Raw genomic sequence first — 21068 nt, 5'->3', positions numbered from 1 at the left:
TATCACAGAAATACAAAGGATCATTAGACAATATTACAAAAATCTACCTGTCAACAAATTTGAAGGTAAAGTGAATAAATTTGGGAGCACAGAGCCTAGTGAAATTGAACCATAAAGACACAGAAAACCTTAACTGACCAGGAAGAAGTATTGAGCTTGAATCAGTAATGAAAAGGCTTCCAAAAAGAAATGTCCTGCACCAGATAGCTCCACCAATCAACTCTATTAAACTGCAAAAAAAGTAACACAAATTTTTCTCAAACTATTCCAAAATAGTGGGAGACAGTGACACATGCCTGCAGTCCCACTTACTTGGGAGGAAGAGACAGGAACGTTACAGATTAAGGCCAGCACAAGCAAAATGTTAGAGGCATCCCATCACAAAGAAAAAGCTGACAGTGAGAGTTCACATCTATAACACCAGCTACATGGGAAGCAGAGATAGGAAGATCATAGACTTAGGCCAGGCTTAGGCAAAATAGGAATCCTTATTATTAAAATAACGAAAGCAGTCAGGCTGGGGGCATGGCTTAAGTGGTAGAGCACTTGTTATACAAGCCTGAGTTCAAATCCCAGCATTTCCAAAACACACACACACACACACACACACACACACACACACACACTATCCTAAAATAAACAAAGGAAATTGCAAATTCATCTTACCAGACTAGCATGACTCTGATACATAAGCCATACAAGGACACAACAACAAAATGAAATCTATAAACCAATATTTCTAATGAACATAGATGCAAAAATTCCACCAAATCCAATGAACTATCAAAAAAAGCATGCATTATGATCAAAAAGGATTTATCCCATATATGGAAGAATGGTTCAATGATGCAAAAATCAATAAAAGAAGCATACTGTGTGAACAAAACAAAGACAAAATTCATATACTTCTTAACTCAATAGATGAAAAGAAGCATTTCCAACATTCAATAATTCTTCATGATAAAAACCTCTGAAGAAATTAGGTATTTAAGGAATGTTCCTCAAAATTATATAGGCCAACACTATACTGAAAGGAACAGCTTCCAGATACAAAACAAAAATGTTACGCTCACCACTCTTATTCAACATAGTTTTGGAAGTCTTAGAGAAATTAGGTAAGAGAAAGAAAAGCCCATTAAAAACAGGAAGAAATCAAATTATCCATATTTGCACTTGATAGGAATCTATATATACATATATGTACAAAAACATCAATTAAAAAAACTTCTGGAACTAATCAGTCAATGAACTCAGAAATGCTGCAAGATGTAAATCAACATACAAAAATTGGTAGTAGTTTTATACACTAATAATGAAATTTCTAAAATATACATCATGAATAGAATCTTATTGTACATAGCAACAAAATTAATAAAGCACTAGTAATTAAGCAAGAAAGTAAAGTTTTTTACAATAAAAATTATAAAATTCTGATAAAAGAAATTGAAGAAAACAATACACACAAAAATGTAAAAACTTGCCATGTTCATGGATTGAAAGACTCAATATTGATACCACGCCCATACTGCCCATAGCCCACAGGTTTTTACAGATTCAACACAATCACAATCAAAATGCCAGTGGCATTATTCACACAGAATTAGAAAATAAACAATCATGAAATTTACATGGAAGCACAAGAAACCCAAACAGTAAAAGCAATCTTGAACACAAAGAGCAAAGCTGGAGGTAGCATACAATCTGACCTCAAAATATGCTACAAAACCTTAGCAATCAAAACAGCATAGCATTGGGGTGAAAACAGACACCAGACCAATGAACAGAATAGAAGGCCAAGATATAGGAACATGTTTTTATACCCAACCAATTTTTGACAAAATCATCAAAAACATACAATGGAGAAAGAAGAGCCTCTGTTATAAATGTTCCTGAAAAAACTGAATATTCACATAGAAAGGATTGAAACTTGACTCCTATCTCCTACTCCACACAAAAATAAGCTAAAAAATGGCTCAATGACTTTAATAGAAGATGAGAAAATACAAAGATACTAAAAGAAAATACAGGGAAAACAATTTAAGGTATTAGTATAAGTATCAAATTTTAAATAGGACCCCAAGAATATGGGAATAAAAGCCTAACTCGATAAATAGGATTAAATCAAACTAAGAAACATTTGTACAGCAAAGTCAATAATCACTGAGTGAAGAAACAGTCTGTGGAATGGGAAAAATGACCAATGGATATAAACAGACATTTCTCAAAAGAAGAAATTCAACTAACTGACAAATTTATCAAATATTGTCCAATGTCATTGGCCATTAGGGAAATGCTTATCAAAATATGAGTGATACCATGTCACCACAGTTAGGACGATTAGTATCAAAAAGACACAAATATCCACACACACAAAAATAAATGCTAGTGAGAATGCAGAGGAAAGATAACTGTCACATACTGTTTGAGTACTATACTTACGGTCATTATGGAAAACAGTCTGGAGGTTCATCAAAAACCTAACAATATAACTACCATATGATACAGCTATCACATTTCTGGGTAAATATCCAATGTAATGATAACATTTTATCAGAGATACCTGTAGACTCAAATTTGTTACTGTACTATTCACAATAGGTGTAGATTTTATATGTATATGCATACATACTCAATCCAAATGTGTACCAACAATAAAATGTATAAAGAATTGTGATAAATATATACAATGGAGTATTGCTTGGCCATAAAGAAGAATGATATCATTAGCAGAAAAATGTATGGAACTGGAGGACATTATGTAAGGTTAAATAAGTCAGACACAGATAAACAAGTACAACACATTCTATTCCATATATAGATGTTTAAAAAATCAGTTGAATTATATAATAGTGATTACTGGAGTATGAGAAGGATGGAGGAGCTAAGAGACAGTGGAAAATAGGAGAATAGGTACCCAAACACGATCAGATAGAAGTAACTACTTCCAGTGATTTTCAGAACAGTAGGGAGGCTATACTTCTCTGCATATATTACACATTTTATGAATAACATAAAATGTAAGTTTATGTAAAATGTAATTTGATGTAAATATGCATCAAATTACTACATTGCATGCCATAAATTTGTACAATTAAATAAAAATAAATATTTTCATATGATGAAAAGATAGATAAACAAAATTGTCATATAAAATATTTTTTCTGCTCTGGCCTGAAAAATGCTATTAATCTTTTATGGTTTTAATTAATTAATTTTTAATTGACATATAAAAATTACATACATGTGTAATGCACACCATCTGAAATGGATAAATCAACCTAATTGTTATATACATTACCTAACAAGGTTTATTTTATTTTATTTTTTGAGGTACTGGGGTTTGAACTCATGGCATGCACCTTCAGCCACTCTACCAGCCATTTTTTTATGTGCGAATGACTTTTTGGGTTTTTTTGAGATAGGTTCTCACAAACTATTTGCCGATCTGGCTTTGCACAGCAATCCTCCTGATCTCTGTCTGCCTCTTGAGCAGCTAGGATTACAGGTATGAGCCACTGGTGCCATGGCTTACAAAATTTATTTTTTAAGTGAGAGCTTTTTGTTGGTTTGTGGAGATAAGATCTCACTACACAGCCTCACACTCAGGCTCCCCCTGCCTCAGGATCTTTGGAGCTAGAATCATGGGTGTACACCACTACACCCATTAAGGACTTTGTAATGATCACAACATCCTATGAAATATGGTCCACATTAATACATTCCTCAAGAATATGATAGTAAATAAATATATGTAAGCATCCAAATGGATGCAATTATGACATTGAATATAATTACTGCTCATTAGTGAACTCACTGATTCAAATATTTTCTGAATTGGCTCTTTCTATGGGGTCTGATTCATCATTCTGGTTTTACATTCACTTCTTGCTTGTATGCCTCCATACCTGATACTTCCTTTGATTGGAGCTAGTATACTAAATCAGCCTTTATTTAATACACATATTTACTGGTGTTTTTAATTTATTTCAGAGATTTGCTTATTTGCAAGGTTCTAGATACCCTCTTTCTTTGAAATTTCTGTAGATATGTGTATTTAGTCAATTACATTACTATAAAACTCCTGCTGTGGTACATTCTCTCATACTACTGTGACCTCTGTAGTGCTTATATGGTAAGTCTGAAAAAAGTTGTACGTGAGTTGAGAATTAAGCAAACAAAATGGTGGTGTTCCCTAAAACTTATCCTCAGCATCAATGTGTCAAGACAATTCTATGGCTTGAATATCTTGGGTTTTTAGTTTAAACTAATCAAGGCCATGTTTATTTGGACTATGTTTTACCACAGGTATGTGAACTATATTTTTTACCATATTTTGACTGTCATAAGAAATAACTGGTAATTTTAAATCATAATGACTGACTGTCCAGCCATCTCTTCAAATATTATTTTATAGATTCTGAATCATAAAATGCAAGAAATCTGGAGCTGAGTAAACTGTAAGTATAGTGAAAGATGTAGTAAATCAAATCTAGCAAAAGTCTGCATTCCACAAAAGCATTAGGAGCAAATATAAGGTTTATATTTAAATTAAGCAGCATTAAAGTTGGATAAAACAAAATTCTTATAGTTCACAGCCCAATAGAAATCCCTGTAGAAGAGATCCACTTTCATATTGAGATTCGGAGTTATGAAAATTTCACAAAAAAGAATTAAAAAATGTCTAAAGGACAAAACACATATTTTAAACTTCAACTCCGTTGACCTAATGATATTGACTGGAGACAGCAAGGCCAGGAGTAAAGGTATGGTCTGTACATGTTTTGTTTTGTTTTTAAGAATGTGCCCTTTGTTTTTGTATTTTGTCTAAGTATATCTTGGCTACATAATAGAAGCCAGCAGGAAAATAAGGTGCTTCTTGCAACAAACTTTTCAGGAAAGCTTCTGTTCATTAAAGAAAAAGATTAAAAAGCCCTGCTGGATAAAAAGTATACAGAATGTGCTGGCAGATAGCAGCTTCCACATGAAGCCACAGCTTGACAGCAAAGCAGTCCACACATCACACATTTACCTGCCGCTTATATTCTCATATGAAGGAAGCCAGCCTAATAGGCATAGTGCCCGCAGATTCTCATCCAAACAGAGATTGTGATGACCAATTCAGAAGGTATAATCTCATTTTTGGTTGGAAGTCAGTGCATAGTTCTGCCATGTTTCTTTTAATGAGATCTAAGTGTTCCTCTCCATTTCTTCTTCTATTACAGTTTTTTTATCAAAAAAAAAAAAAACCCTGTAAATCTGAAGTGCATAGGAATCTCAGATCTTGTATAAAGATGAGTGTGGCCTCATCTACAAAGTGCAACTCCAAATTCCAAGGCAGGTATTACAAAATGCTGACTCTGGTGCCATGAAGGTACAAGCCTGGCAGGAAATACAGATGATGATTATTTTACAAGTGATGATGATCTCTGATTTAAAGGAGACAGTGGCTTCCTATAAACTTTCTAGGCACATCAGACATGCAGCCATGAACTTGCCACAATGACCTTCAGGAAAATGGTAATAGGGATCTTTTGCAACCTAGGCAGTGTTTTGCTAGCATGCATTATTTTACAGAAGATCATCCAAATGTTGGTAAGAATGACAGAATCACTAGGAATCCACTGCCATATTTCCATTTAAGTGGTAGTGTAGAACCATTTTCCAGATAGTTCCTATAGCAACAATAAAAAATTCTCTGACTGGTAAAGACATATTCCAGGACTGAAAACTTAGAAGGGTGGAAGATATGACACCATTAACATATACTGCAAACATTTTTTGTAGTTTGTAATGATGTCAGATGAACAGCTTTGAGTTAAAGCCCCATTAAGGCAGAGTTTGGTAACAGCGTTAGCTGAGAGAACTGTTTAGACGCTGTGATCTGCAATAGCACAGCAGAGTTCATTTTGAGCAGAAGAAATGTGTTCTCTGCAGGGTGAGCCAGCCACAAGCTGTGCTAGGTTCTTCCAGCAGGGGCAACAGACTTGACTGAAGGATGGACTTAATGTACAAAGTAGGTGGTGTGCTGATAGGAAATGAAACTGTTTTGCCAGCTCATTCCTCAGTAGAGTAATACAGTATTGGAAGAAGTGTCATTTCAATTTGGAATGGAACTGAAAGTATTAGTATTTGCTGTGTGCTCACAGTTGATCACAATTATCTCTTTTTCTCCCTGTCTCTCACTCAACCCTATTTTTATGATTCTCATTGGGAATAAGTGAAATTTAACAAACATAATTCCAAATCTGATTTATCATAGATTATGAATTTTTAAGCACATATTGTATCATCAATTTTATTGTAACACCCTATAAATAGATGAATAAATGAATGCAAGAATGAGGGAATAAATGAAAACTTCTCATCTACCCTAAATTTCAATGAGTGGTCTCAATGATGAAATATGCAGCCTTCAATGACTAATGTTTATTTCCCTATGGCATACAGAGAAAGACAGACTCATGATTGCAAAAACTAGATTAGTAAACTCTAACTCATATTTATAATCCTTATTGTCTCATTTTAGTACTCCATTATTAATTGTATCCTTAATTTAGGCAGTCATAGCAGTTTTTTCTTCTATGCTCCCACAAGAACATCGTTTGTATCTTTTCACTACTTGGTCAACCTTTTCTTCAATGTACTATAACTTTGAGTGTCCCTGCTATTCTTTCTGGAAAGAAAGCACTCAGAGACGGGATTGTTTACCTTTGCTTTTTTATTAATTAGCATTTTGCCTACAACATAGAAGGCACCCAATAAATGTTTGCTAAATAAAAGTTTAAAGAAAAAAAATCTAAGCATGAATGGATAATATCTTCACTAGTAACTGGGAATTTAACATGGATTTATTCTCATTGACAAAAGAGTAATAGGAAGCATCACTTCATTAATCAGCAGAGATTTATTAGTATGCACTCTTTACAGAGACTGGTAACAGGCTGAGCCCCAGGTGCAGGGCAATGACTTGCAGATTTCCTCCTGTTCCCACATTAGTCCATCATCCTTATCCAAAAAGGGAAGCTCATAAATTACAAGAGTAGTGACAGCTACTTCTGTCCACTGCTAAGCATGTCATAAGTGGTTAGATCATAGGTACATTGAAAGAAAAGAACTCCATAGTTTTCAAGTCTTATGAAACATGAATCAATAACTGCTTTCTTTCATATTTTTTAAAATAGCACAGCTGTTTTACTGAAGAAGGAAATGCAATTTGAAGACTAGAAAGCAAAATCTAATATGAAAATAGCTCCCTCATTGACCTTGTCCAAAAGTGCTACCTAAATTTTCAACTTCAATTAGAAAAATGAAGTTTAAGTGCAAATAGTACAGGAAAAAGCTACATCTAAGTTTAAAGTAGAAACAAGGAAGTATAGGTTTGAATGTGATGTCAGAGATGACAAAATTGGAGTATAGAGAAGTTTAGTCATGTTTCTATCAAAAGCACACAATATTGAGGGAGAAACAAGAACAGAAAACAAACATATGAGTATCTAATTTAAAAAGGCCCTCACCAATCAAAGCTAGCAGCAAGATAAGAGAATGTTCATGGGATATGTTCCCAGAATGTACGACTTCTCCTGCTGAGCAGCTCAGTATGTGTGTGATGTGAAACATCTGAAACAGTTCACCTATCTGTTCCATGAAGAGATAAGAAACTTCAAAATGGTTACAAAGTCAAACAAGATAGTGTATATAAATTTGTTTCTCAATAGTAAACCACCATATATGTATGTGTATGTGTGTAAACGTTATACATATATGTATGTTTTTTCATATATATGTAAGTTATATATACATATGTAAGTTTTATATATATGTAAGTTATATATACATGTAAGTTTTATATTTATATATATAATAAGAAACACAATCATCCCTTCTCCAATGAATGTTTTCAAGGTTTGCTTCTTTTCAGAATTAGATTTATTTACTTTAAATTTTTCTTCATAAACACGAATCCCTGTGACTTAATAAGTTACCTAATACTACTGAGTCATATATCCTTCCTTCATAAAAAATGTAAGTATATTTTCTGCCTTTAAATATAATGGTAAAAATGTAAATAATGCCATGTTCAAAAATGACCAAGGTGGAATCTTATATGTAGTAAGGAAAAAATAAATACTATTCTGTGTCTTTCTATTTCATTTCTTCTGTTTTTGCATTTATGGCTCTTGATTTTCAAAGTGGTGAGATCTCAGGTTATTCTGACTTTCAGGTTTGTATGCACCTCAGAGGAGGAAGCAATTCTCCCATTTTATAGGCATTTGGTATCCAGGGTGAGATCCCACAAAGGGAATGCAACAAACAATCAGAAGTGATTTAAGAAGTAAAGGAATGTCAGTGAGATGGTTTACTATGGAAATATCTGGAAAAAGTATGCAGGGTACCATCTGAACTCCTCAAATGATTAAAGATGGGCATTAGGCAGAAGAAGATTAAAAAAAAAAAAACAAGCTAACACCAACAAAAAAGAACAGGCTAAGGAACTGTCAAACATGAATCTTGGACCTCATTTAATTTGTAATTTGACCTAAGTTTTGCCTTGCTTATAAATTTGGCTTTGTACTAGGAACTAGGGTGAAATGAACATTCTGTAATCTATTCTTATCAAGTACCTACAGGAATGCAAAATAGAGACCAATAGGAATCAGGCAATAAAAATATATTTGCTTGTGATACATAGTCAAATTTTGATATTTTTGGTTTAGACCACTTTCCAAAAAATAATGACTTGGAGATTTGGGCTATTTCAGTCATGTGACACTGCTCTCTCTGACAGGGTAGAACCAAACAAGTGAAAGATAGCACGGGAGGCTAAGTCTGGACTTGGAGTTGCTATACATTGCATGGCATTGACCCACCTGGATTCAAAAGAACTGGTGGATATCTTTTTATGAGTCCAATGGGACAAATACTGTATTTGCCAAAGACTTACCTTCCTATAAGCAAAGATTCTTTCATAAATAACTAGGTGACATCATTTACCTACAGATCTCTGAGAAATGTGGTTTACCAATGTAGCCAGGAAGAAAACTAGTGAACATGTAGTATTTTGTCTGCCAGAATAGTGAACATGGAAATGACTCACTTTGTAAAGAACTAGTGCCTATAAGGAGAACAGAGGAAGAGAACATAAGTTCATACATGTCTCCTAGCTAGGAAACAGGGATTACATGGGAATAAGCAACCATCAGTGTCTAATAATAAAAGCAATATTAAATTATTCAGCATTCCTGAACTAACTGTGCAATTTCATCCCTACTTCATTAAACACAAAGATACTGTATGTCATTTGCTTAATATGTGACTCTATAGTTTAAATGGCTGAACTAGAACTTTTGTTTTTAAAAGAGTATTAGGAAGGCTGGTAAAGTGACTCAAGTAGTAGAGTGCCTGCCTAGCAAGCATGAGGCCCTATGTTCAAACCACAGAGCTGTGAAAAAAACAGGAAAGAAAGAAAAAAGAAATTAAAGACTTGCCAGTTTGCCCAGAAAGGAATCACAAGTACCTAATCTTCTTTTAAAGAAAAGATTCGAGGTCAGCCATTTAAACTCCATAATGTATATATTAGCCATATCATTCAAATCATTTTGTGTTTTATTTCATTGCTTGGTTTATCTGCTTCTCATGGTCTGCTCTGAATAAACCAAGAGTAAATGTTTCTTTCTCCTCTGAACTTTTGTAGCTGTCAGAGAATCTGGTATGCAATGGATGCTCGGTAAACACCTGTTGCTCTCTTGAACTTCATTTGAGTTTAGTAGCCAGATTATTGACCACCTTTCTACTTCAATTTACTGATTCAAATGAACTTAACTGGGCATTAGATAAAAGGATCATAAGTAATGTATTTTCTTGAAAAAATCTGCCACCTGAATTAAGATGATTAGTTGATATGTGCCTCTTGTTTTCAGACAGATAAAAATGTAGAGTATTATAGCAGGAAATAAGTAGTTGGAATATCAGGCAATGATTAACCCATGGAGACTTTATAATATATGATTTTCAAATCAAATTGTAAATTTGTGACCAGACTACACCGTAGAGGGAACAGAAAGATTAATCATGTCATATTCCAAAAACCTATATAAAATAGCACATTATAATTTACAATGTGTTTCTCTTTTTACTTATAAGAGTTTTGACCTTTTGTCCTCTGATCGTTAGTTGTTTGTATTTATTTTTATCTCAAACACTTTTGAAAATATTTTAAAAATTCCAATATCTTCAAATTGTGCTTGTAAGCTCTGGAGAAATGTAGCCTACAAAAAGGAAGTGGAATAGAAACATGATACTTAATTCCTAATTACCTGCTCAGAGAGTGATATTTTGTAGGTTATGAGAAATCAGTTTTAAAAAATAATTATGATTATTTTGTCTGCTTTTGTCTGAAAACAAGTTTTATTAAAAATATTACTTATACTTTTATCAAACTGAACTTGACATACATGTATGTGTAATGCATATATTGACTAAGCATACTTTGCAAAGAGATTCTGAAAACTATCTTAGTTTATAGGAATGTTTTGAGGTAGAAGAATAAAGACTTGATTTTTTTTCCAGGAACATAAAACAAAATAAAGCAGTAGCAATTAACATGAAAGTTCTATTGACAGGTATAACTTCTTTCACTTATTTCTAAAAAAAAACTAAGCAAGTCCTAAGCAACTAAGTCATTTTTCATTTCTCTGCCTTCCCTCAAATCTTATGTGGGATCCATAGAGTCTCTCAAATGAGAATTTTTGGCATCAGTCCCTGTATCTAGTCCTACTGAGAAGGAAACATAGCAAACAAGAACATGATATTTTGAGATCATTTTGAAAATGCTGGCTATTCTAACATAACATGTTGCCATTTATTCTTGACTTATGACAGGATATACAAACTTGTTGCATTGTAGTTTTCTGTAACAAATAATGTCAAAACAATATTCCTGATGTGAACTCTTCGCTGGATTTCACCACAACCCTGAGCCTTATTTCAGCCTACTTTGTAATCTTTTTGGCTTGCTCCCTCACTAAAATCAATCTTTCATTGACTCACTTTAATACCATTCATTCTTCCAAACAAGAACCTATTTCCTCGGGACTGACTCTTGTTTCTCAAAGCTGTGCCTGAGTCAGTTATTCAGAACAAATTTCTGTTAGGTTCAATGATTTCCACAGAATCTTTGCCTCAGTATAATTAGTCTGATCTTGTGTGTGAGTACAGTGTCAGCAATCACCCTTCAAACACCAACCTCCCAGCAAGAATTAAGAGACTTTGCTGACTTTTAAACATTCCTAAGAATCCACAGCACTTAGGCTCATTGCCCTTTGAAAAATGTAGCTTTCATTTTATTCATGTGTATTATTTCATTAGAATGACTCATAGAAATGAATCATGTGGTCAATGATGCATAATTTGGTGCTATGCCTTGTCCAAGATTGCATCTTGGAATAATAAACTATGGGAATTTCTTGCCTCACAAATACTGAACAAGTAAATCAAAGTCCCACATATCTTCAGACATACTAAAACTATCATAGAAAGCCTCACCCAGCCACTTCTTGTCCGTTTTGGAATTCTGGATAATCTTGATTGTGGTAGAACTCCCTTCATGTCTCAAAATACACAGGACTGGCCTAGAACAAGGTACTCAATACAATTCTTACCTCCCTTACCAGACTTATGCAACAGGCCTCATAGAACACCTTTGTGGCCTGTTTAAATGAGTGAAAATTCAATTAAATGAAATACAGTTCATTTAATTCATCAAACATCAGGGATGAATTATAATAAATAGTCCAACTCCATTAATGTTTAAGTGCTGAAAGCCTCAACCACCACCCTTCTGTCTTTCCTCCATCTATGCAAGCTGATAAAATATCCCATGCTATGTGTGGGTGTCAGGGGTAAGGTGTAACCACACAAGCCCAGTACTAACTACACACTCCAGTACTAACTACAACAAACCCCTGAACCCTCACCTTTACTTCTATTTAGTATTGCAGCCTGCCTACCTACAATAACACCCTCAATTCCCCTTTCCCAGTTCATCAGGAGAAAAGGTGTGAAATTATCATTAATATCATGTATCTTGTGTTTTTGTTCATTGTTGTTAGATTTCAAGTTTACCTAGGCTGTGATATTTTGCTCTGTTTTGTGTTGTTTGCTGTAGTGTCCCCATCATGAAAGCAAATATGAAATAGTATTAAACATTATAGCTGGTCAACAAACACCTCTCACTGTGTTTATGTTCTCATTAAAATTGATTTGTTTGTACCCACAAAAGTGGGGACAGATACCACACAGGATGTGACTTGGGGCAGTGCTTTCCCAGGCTTGGTCAGTTTCTGTATTGATAATTGCAGCCTGGTCAGTCTCATCCTAACCACATCCTCTCCACAGTATCAGCCCAAAGTCTCCTATATGTGGTCCCAATTATGAATTTTTTTTATTAGTTCATTATATTGTTAATTTTTTGCTAAATTTTAGACATTTCTTGAGGGTTGTAAATTGTATATAAATGTGTGTAATATATATACCTATACATAACTACATATATACTTATATATATGCATATAAATATACATATTGTACTGAGGATCAAATCCAGAGCCTCACGGTTAATACACAAGTGTTGTACCAATGAGCAGCACTCCAGCACTTAAAAATAGTTGAATACATATTATATTGTACATTTTCCTTTAAATGTAGAAAACTTCTACAATTCTTAGTTCATACGAATGGATTCATATGCTTTCACTTTGATTAGGAATTTGTTGATAAGACTGTGCTATAGGAAAATCATAAAAATCAAACTATAGTAATTCTCTAGAAATGAAGATAAAAAATACACAGTGGGTTTTATCTATGGCTTCAATCGTTGGTATTTATTTTACTATATTCTGAAATATAGTATGTGTCCTTATTTTGATTCTATTTTTAAGGAAACATTAAAAGTTAAACCTAAGTTCATATTTGGAAAATTGTATTGACATCCTGCCTATGTTAATGCAAATTTCAGATACTTCAATAGTAAATAGCATTTCCCTTTTCTGTAATGTTTTCTTTACTTTTCTAGCATTGCTCTTTATGTTCCATTACTATATATCTATTTTTAATTAATAGAGCACTCTATGATCTAAAATAAACCCATGATTTCCAAAGGACATTTATTTTATGCTACAGTACTTGGTGAAACTTAAGTTATTAAAGTAAAACATTTCCTTCAAATATTCTCACAACTTAACTATTTCTTCTCTTTGTTTGTAACCAACCAGTGCCACTACAACTTTAATGCATCTCTAATATTTTGTGTTGCTTATCAGTCTTGACATTATAAATAAGGTTACTTTCTTTTAACTTTTATTGTACACTTACTAAGTCACATATGTGAGTAGGTTAGGAATTTGTAGGTTATAAACACAAAGCTACATGTAATCTCGCTACTTCCTACCTTACATAAACATCCACTTACCTTCTTTTAAAATTGAAAGTTCAGAGCTAGGGGCATAATTCAGTGATACAGTGCTTGCCTAGCATGCTCAGGCCTTTGTTTAGGACCCCAACACCAAAAACAACAAAAGTAAAAGCAAAGTAAGATAAAATGATACAGACTCAGACATAATGGAGAAAAAAATACATTCAAGACAAAGTAAAATCATAGGCACATGTTTTTGAAACTTTATATAACTCAAGAGTCTATGAACATCTTGACAGGTCAATAAATGTAAAACTGTACATTTTATTTTATAATTCTTTGTGTGTACTTTGTTCTAAAATTTATTTAGTTAACTCCTCACTGAGCATTTCTATTGCTTCCAAAGTGAGCAGCATGCTGATAGACAATAACTGCATTTACATTTGTTTTTTGGTTTAGTCTGACAATGATAATACTCAATGCTATGAGTCAGAAAAGACACAGTCATGTATTTACTGATAGAAGTATGAATTGGCATGAATATTTTAAATGATTATTTAAAAATTTGTATCAAATGGTTTTAAAAATAAACTTTTTATCCTGAATTCAACAATTCTTTTCAGGAGACATTCTGTGGAAAAATAATAGAACATTGAAGAGGCATATAAAAATATCTTTCAGAGAATTATTTGTATCACTAAACAGCTTGGAATATATTTGATTATATTCAACAGTAAATGTAAAAAAAGGAAATTTTCTAAATAGATTCTTAATATTTTATTACTCATGTTTGCATATCATTATATTAGTGGTTCTTTACAATATACATTAACTCAACTAGTGTTTATTTTTATATAGGAATCATGCAAAGAATAAGTAATCAATTGAGACATGTCTGAACATATATTCCAAAAGAAGAAAAACACAAAAATATTATGAAATATTTAAAATTGTGATCAATTATTCATTACTTAGAAACTTGAAGCATACTTTCAAATCAAAAAATAAAAATAGAAGACAATTTCCAGTATCACTTTTTCCAAACTTGAAAGGCTATATGAAATAAGGCAAAAAATTTAAAATTAAACACAATATTTCATCCAAAAAAGGAAATTATCTAATTTAAGTTCCTAACACAAGTTTAATGTGGAGAATCAGTAAGATTAAAAAAGTACATAATAAGGAAAAATCATATTTACTTGTAAAAGCAATATGTAGGTCAAATAAATATGAATGTTCTTGACATAGAAAATGTATACTTATTAATAAAAACATATAAAACTAATTGCTAACAAATGTAGGCAAGTCATTTTATAAATGTAACATTGCATTAATATGCTAGGAAATGTTCAATTTTTAATATTCAAATAACTATAAGCTGTAAGGAACTGCTGAATAAAGACCACGCTATGTGTGGAAAAGAAAGATTTATTAGAGGCCAGAATGCAGGGCTGTCATTGTTTCAGGTTCAGAGTGCAGCAGCTTGGCTGAATTGGGTAGTGGGCTTTATAAGAGGGGCTGAGCCACGGGGGAGGGAGAGAGTCTCTGGTCTCTGATTATCTGCGATCACCAAATGGAACAGGTCGACATGCCTGGCTAGTTGACTAACTGGAAGTTCTTGAGCTGTTTTGCAAGCAGAGAAACATGCAGGAAAACAGGCAGGGGAGAAACAAGCAGTCACATATCAGAGGGTCTGGTTTCAGTGCTAGCTTTGGGAACTTCTGCCCACCCCAAGAATGAAAGGGACCTGACATTCCAGCCTTTTGATGGTATTATGGGTGCTGATTGATCTAGCTGCTTCGTGCTGACTGGGGGCATCATTAAGGGGTGTTCGGCTATAATTTGGAAATTTGTGCAGTTCCCAGGAGAGGAGGCTGATGGTGTTTTCCAGGCTTCATTTGGAAGACAAGGCCAATTGTTGGTAAATTCACCTATACAGAAAATTGAGAGCCAGAAGAGGACGAAGAACTTATGTAGAAGAGGAAGAGTGAGAGAGTTTGCAGGAGAAGTGTAGCCATGTGGGGCCAGTGGTATGCAAGAGTACTATCCTTTGCTGTAGTGGAAGAGTCTGAGATTGGTGGGCAATGTTTTATTCTTGAAAGGTGCTGCCACTGGGGGATCCCATTGAGCTTGACAGCAGTGGGCATTATGAGGACAACCAGATGGGAGCCAGTCCACCGAGGTCCCAGCAGAGAGGGTACAATATCCTTGAGGAGAACAAGATCCCCTGGTTGAACAGAAGTTGTTATAAAGCCCTCTGAGGGCTGGGGCAGGATCTGGTCTGCATGCTTTCTGAAGTACCCTGAGGAGGTTAAGGTAAGGTAGATAGCCAGCCAATGGAGCAGGGTATGTTGGAAGCAAGTTTCCTAAGAGAAATGGGTGGCCATACATTATTTCAAGAGGGCTCAAAAAGGAAGGGCTTCAGGGGGTGGCTCTGATGCAGGCCAAAGCTAAGGGCAAGAGTTGACTCCAGGGTAAGTGGAACTCAATAGAAAGCTTTTTTAGATGTTTTTTATTATTCAGTTTACTCCCTCCACTTTTCCCGATGATTGAGGGTAATAAGGGATATGTAGTTTCCAGGTCACACCCAGGGTAGAAGAGACAATTTGTGTCACCTTTGAGATGAAAGCTGGACCATTATCAGATTGTAAAGTCCGAGGCAATCCAAAGCAGGGGATTATGTCATTGATTAAGTGCATAGACACTATGTCTGCTGACTCACCTGTAGCAGGAAAAGCCTCAACGCATCCAGAAAAGTTTTCAACTGGGGTTAATAAATATTGACTTTTTTATGAGCTGGCATATGGGTAAAATCAATCTGCCAGTCTTCCCCTGATACGGAGTCTCAGAGCTGGTGAGCAGAGAAGGAGCGGTGTGGTCTCAGGCCACCCTGGGGGGAAACCTGGGCACAGGTGGGGCACTCTTGGGTAGCATTTCTTATGAGAGAAGGGAGAGAAGGATAAAAGAATAAGGGTTTAGAAAGTGGAGAAGGGGCTAAGTGCCAATATGAAGGGTTCTGTGAAGGGACCTTAGAACCCTCTCTGTTTGTGTGTTGGGGAGAATACGTTTTCCATTTAAAAGGAACCATCCTTATTAACCTGCTGTGGCTACAATATTTATAAGTCTATTTTGCTCTTCTGATGTATAGGTAGGTTTTATCTTAGGGATAGTTATGAAAAGTGCTGTGGGGGGAGTCTGAGTGCTAGCCCTTTTTACCTCTCTATCAACAAAGGTGTTGCCCTAGGTAGTCTCTGTAGTTTCTGGATGGTGTCCCTTGCAATAGATTACTGCTACTTTTGGGGGAAGGTAAGAGGCCTTTAGCAGTTTAAGAATGAGGGACCCATTGGTGATGGGTGTGCTCTTTGTGGTGAGAAAGCCCCTTTCCTCCCAGAGAGCAGCATGATGGTGTATAAAGTGGTAAGCATATTTAGAGTCAGTAAAGAGGTTGGCTGTCTTACCCTCAGCTGAGGTAAGGGCTCTGGTTAGAGCAATCAGTTCTGCTTTTTGAGAGGTGGTACCCTGTGGGAGAGGACTGGATTCAATTACATCTGTGAGGAACACTGTAGCATAGCCTGCTCATCTCCTGCCTGTGGAATCCAGTGAGGAACTGCCATCTATAAACCATGAAATATCTGGGTTGGGCAGAGGTGAGCTTGAAAGATGGGGTTAGCAAGTTAGAGTCTATAAGGATTCCAGGCAAGAGTGTTCCAGGGGTGTGACATCAGGAAGTAAGGTGGCAGGATTAAGGGGAGGGCAGGCTTGCAAAGTAACACTGGGGTGTTCTATCAAAGATGGAAGAGTTGTAGTCTTGAAGGAGACAGGTTGGAAAGGCAGCAGTGAAACAAGAGGTCAGTCAGTCAGTGGGGGGACAGGACAGAGGTGGGCTTCCCAAAAGTGAGTTTGGAGGATTCCTGAGTTAATAGGGCCACCGCAGCCAAAGCACGCAGGCAAGGCTGCCAGACTTTGACAACAGGGTTAAGCTGTTTGGATAAGTAGGCTACAGGGGTGAAGGTGGGACCCTCCATGTGTCCTAACACTCCCAATGCCATTCCTCCTCTCTCAGTGACATATAACTTGAAAGGGTCATCTAAGTTTGGGAGAGAGAGAGCAGGGACTTGGAGGAGGGCTTGTTGAAGTTTGAGAAAGGAAGTTTTGGTAGGTTTGACTGGGTCGAGAAGATCAGTTAAAGGGCCCCTTGCAGCCTCATATAGTGACTGGGCCAAGAGGGCGAATTTGGGATTACATGTCCTGAGGTAACCAGCCAGTCCCAGGAAGGAAAGTACTTCCTCTTTAGTAGAGGGGACCATTTATGTCCTGATTTGGGCCTTCTGGTCTACTGTGATCTGTCTGGAGGTCAGTGTTGGAAGGAACCCCCAGGCATTTAACCTGTGGTAGGGAAAGCTGAGCCTTGGAAGGTGAAACTCGATAGCCCTTTTGTGCTAGGAAGTTAAGTAGTAAGGCAGTGTGTTCCTGAGAGTAGGTAAGAGTGGGGCTACAGAGAAGGAGACCATCAACATATTGGAGCAGAGTACTGGATTGAAGGTTAGGTGAGGATAAGTCTCATGCCAGATCCTGGCCAACAAAGTGGGGGCTATCCTTGAAGCCCTGGGGAAGGACAGTCCAGGTGTGTTGTTGTGGTAGCCCAGAAGCTGCTTCCTCCAACGTGAATGCAAAAAGATTGTGACAGTCAGGGTGAAGGGGGATAGTGAAGAAAGCATCCTTAATATTGAGGACAAAAAATAGGAAGCGTCTGGAGGGATATGAGATAATAGTGTATATGGATTGGGTACCATTGGATGGGTAGGAAGTACAGCCAAGTTAGCAGCACTCAGGTCCTGAACCAGTCTGTATGAGCCATCAGGTTTTAGGACAGTTAGAATGGGGTGTTAAATGAGGAATGGGTGGGTATAAGAATCTTCTTGTTTAGGAATTTGTCAATGAGGGACTTTAGTCCCACCTATGTTTTAGAGAGATGGGATATTGTGACCTGTTTGGATGAGATAAAAGGTCTTTTAGATATATTTTAATTGGTGAGTGGTAGGAAGTGACAGAAGGGAAGGAGATATCCCAGACTATTGGATTTACTGTGAGTGGTAGGAAGTGACAGAAGGGAAGGAGATATCCCAGACTATTGGATTTACTGTATCAGGAGGCAGAGGGAGAGAGTTGGGAGCTGACGAGGGAGGTCAATCAGTAAGTACCATTAGGAAAAGGACATGGGACTGGTCTTGAGTAGTGAGTGGAGTTGTGAAGGTAAAGTGAAATGAAGTGTGGAGAGAAGATCCCTTCCCAACAGTGGATTGGAACAAGAGGGCAGGATAAGGAATGAGTATGTGAAGGTGACACCTGATAAGTAATAGGAAGTGGCCTGGTTGTTTTTGGCCAGTGGAGGACACCATCTACTCCCACCATGGAGATCTGTGAGAGATAAAGCTTACCTGGAAAGTTGGGTAGCACCGAATTACTGGCCCCTGTGTGCAGCAGGAATGAGATTGTCCTACCTGCTACTTGGACAGTTACCCTGGGCTCCTCTGAAGTGATCCTGAAGTGCGCCAAGGTCCCAGGATCACATCAGTCTTCTGCTGCCAGGCCCAAGAGGTCCGTGAGGCCTTCACTCTATTGAGAGTGGGAATGGGAGACTGACCTACCTTGCAGAGACAAAGAGGAGCAGTCGTCCTTCCAGTGTCCATTCTGGCCACATCATGGACAGAGTCCTGGCAGCAGGTGAGGTGAAGGACAGTGTTTTTGGCTCTTGGCCTCAGAGCTGGCTCGTGAAGCGGAGTGAGGAGCCACGCAGAAGTAGCTGCCGCCGCGGCCGCCGCGGGACAATAAGCCAGGATCTTTGATACCTGTTGAGTAACTATGGAAGACTATACCAAAATAGAGAAAATTGGAGAAGGTACTTACGGAGTTGTGTATAAGGGTAGACACAAAACTACAGGTCAAGTGGTAGCCATGAAGAAAATCAGACTAGAAAGTGAAGAGGAAGGGGTTCCTAGTACTGCAATTCGGGAAATTTCTCTATTAAAAGAACTTCGTCATCCAAATATAGTCAGTCTTCAAGATGTGCTTATGCAGGATTCCAGGCTATATCTCATTTTTTAATTCCTTTCCATGGATCTCAAGAAATACTTGGATTCTATCCCTCCTGGTCAGTTCATGGATTCTTCACTTGTTAAGAGTTATTTATACCAGATCCTTCAGGGGATTGTGTTTTGTCACTCTAGAAGAGTTCTTCACAGGGACTTAAAACCTCAAAATCTATTGATTGATGACAAAGGAACAATCAAACTGGCTGATTTCGGCCTTGCCAGAGCTTTTGGAATACCTATTAGAGTATATACCCATGAGGTAGTAACACTCTGGTATAGATCTCCAGAAGTATTGCTGGGGTCGGCTCGTTATTCCACTCCAGTTGACATTTGGAGTATAGGCACCATATTTGCAGAACTGGCAACTAAGAAACCACTTTTCCATGGTGATTCAGAAATTGATCAACTCTTCAGAATTTTCAGAGCTTTGGGCACTCCTAATAATGAAGTGTGGCCAGATGTGGAATCTCTACAGGACTATAAGAATACATTTCCCAAGTGGAAACCAGGAAGTCTAGCATCCCATGTCAAAAACTTGGATGAAAATGGCTTGGATTTGCTCTCAAAAATGTTGATATATGATCCTGCTAAACGAATTTCTGGCAAAATGGCACTGAGTCATCCATATTTTGATGATTTGGACAATCAGATTAAGAAGATGTAGAGCTTTCGGATAAAGTTTCCACATGTTATATCAAGGATTTATACTTGTATTTTACTGTTGGCTCTGTTTTTGTCTTGTATGTGTTTCTTTCTATGTTGTAAAACTTAAGCTGTACTTCACCTTCTGATATCAAAAGTATAACTTAAATTGTAAATATTGTTCTATATGAATTTAAATATAATCTGTATATGTGTAGATCTCACTGACACTATTTGTTACTATAATAAAATTATAAGTCTACTATTAAAAAAAAAAAAAAAAGGACAGTGTTTTGTCCAGTGTCCCATCTGGTTGCACTTGTAGCAGGCCCCTGGAGGTATATGTGTTGGTCAGCCCGTCTCAAAGTTGGAAGAGGTGGCTTCATGGCATCTGCCAAGAGGTGGGCCTTTTGCTGGTATCGGGTCTCCTCTTGGCTATTAAATACCTTAAATGCCATTTTCACAAGATCTCCTTGGAGGGGGGGGGCATCCTCTGCCTGTTTAAGTTTTCTTTGAATATCAGAGAAGGATTGGGATATAAAATGAGAGTTGAGAATAATTATTCCATCCTTGGAATTTGGGTCTAGGTTAGTATAGCGGGTTAAGGCTTTAGTAAGTCAGTGAGGTTTTCACTTGGGCATTGCATAATTTCTCTAACTTTGTCAAAATTGACTGCCTTATAGGATGCAGTCTGTAGCCCTGCAAGGAGGCAGGTGAGCATATAATTTTGGGTGGCTAGTATGGCAGGGTCCTGATAGTCCCAATGTGGGTCATTGCATGGCACAACCTTAGATCCCACTGAGAGAGTGAGATCTGTGCAGTGGATGCCATTGGCATGTGCCTGGGCTGCTAACAAACTCTTCCTTTTTCATCTGGAGTTAAAGTGGAGGAAATAATAACATATATATCATACCAAGCCATAGTAT

General features: G+C 36.6%; 1 pseudogene; it reads left to right on the top strand.

The window, feature by feature from the left end:
* The first annotated feature begins 19162 nt into the window (after positions 1-19162).
* On the top strand, positions 19163-20405 carry LOC109691659 (cyclin-dependent kinase 1 pseudogene; annotated as a pseudogene).
* Positions 20406-21068: the final 663 nt, after the last annotated feature.

The sequence above is a fragment of the Castor canadensis genome, chromosome 1, assembly GCF_047511655.1.
Source record: "Castor canadensis chromosome 1, mCasCan1.hap1v2, whole genome shotgun sequence".
Classification (NCBI taxonomy): domain Eukaryota; kingdom Metazoa; phylum Chordata; class Mammalia; order Rodentia; family Castoridae; genus Castor; species Castor canadensis.
This window is presented reverse-complemented; position numbering and strand designations above follow the sequence as displayed.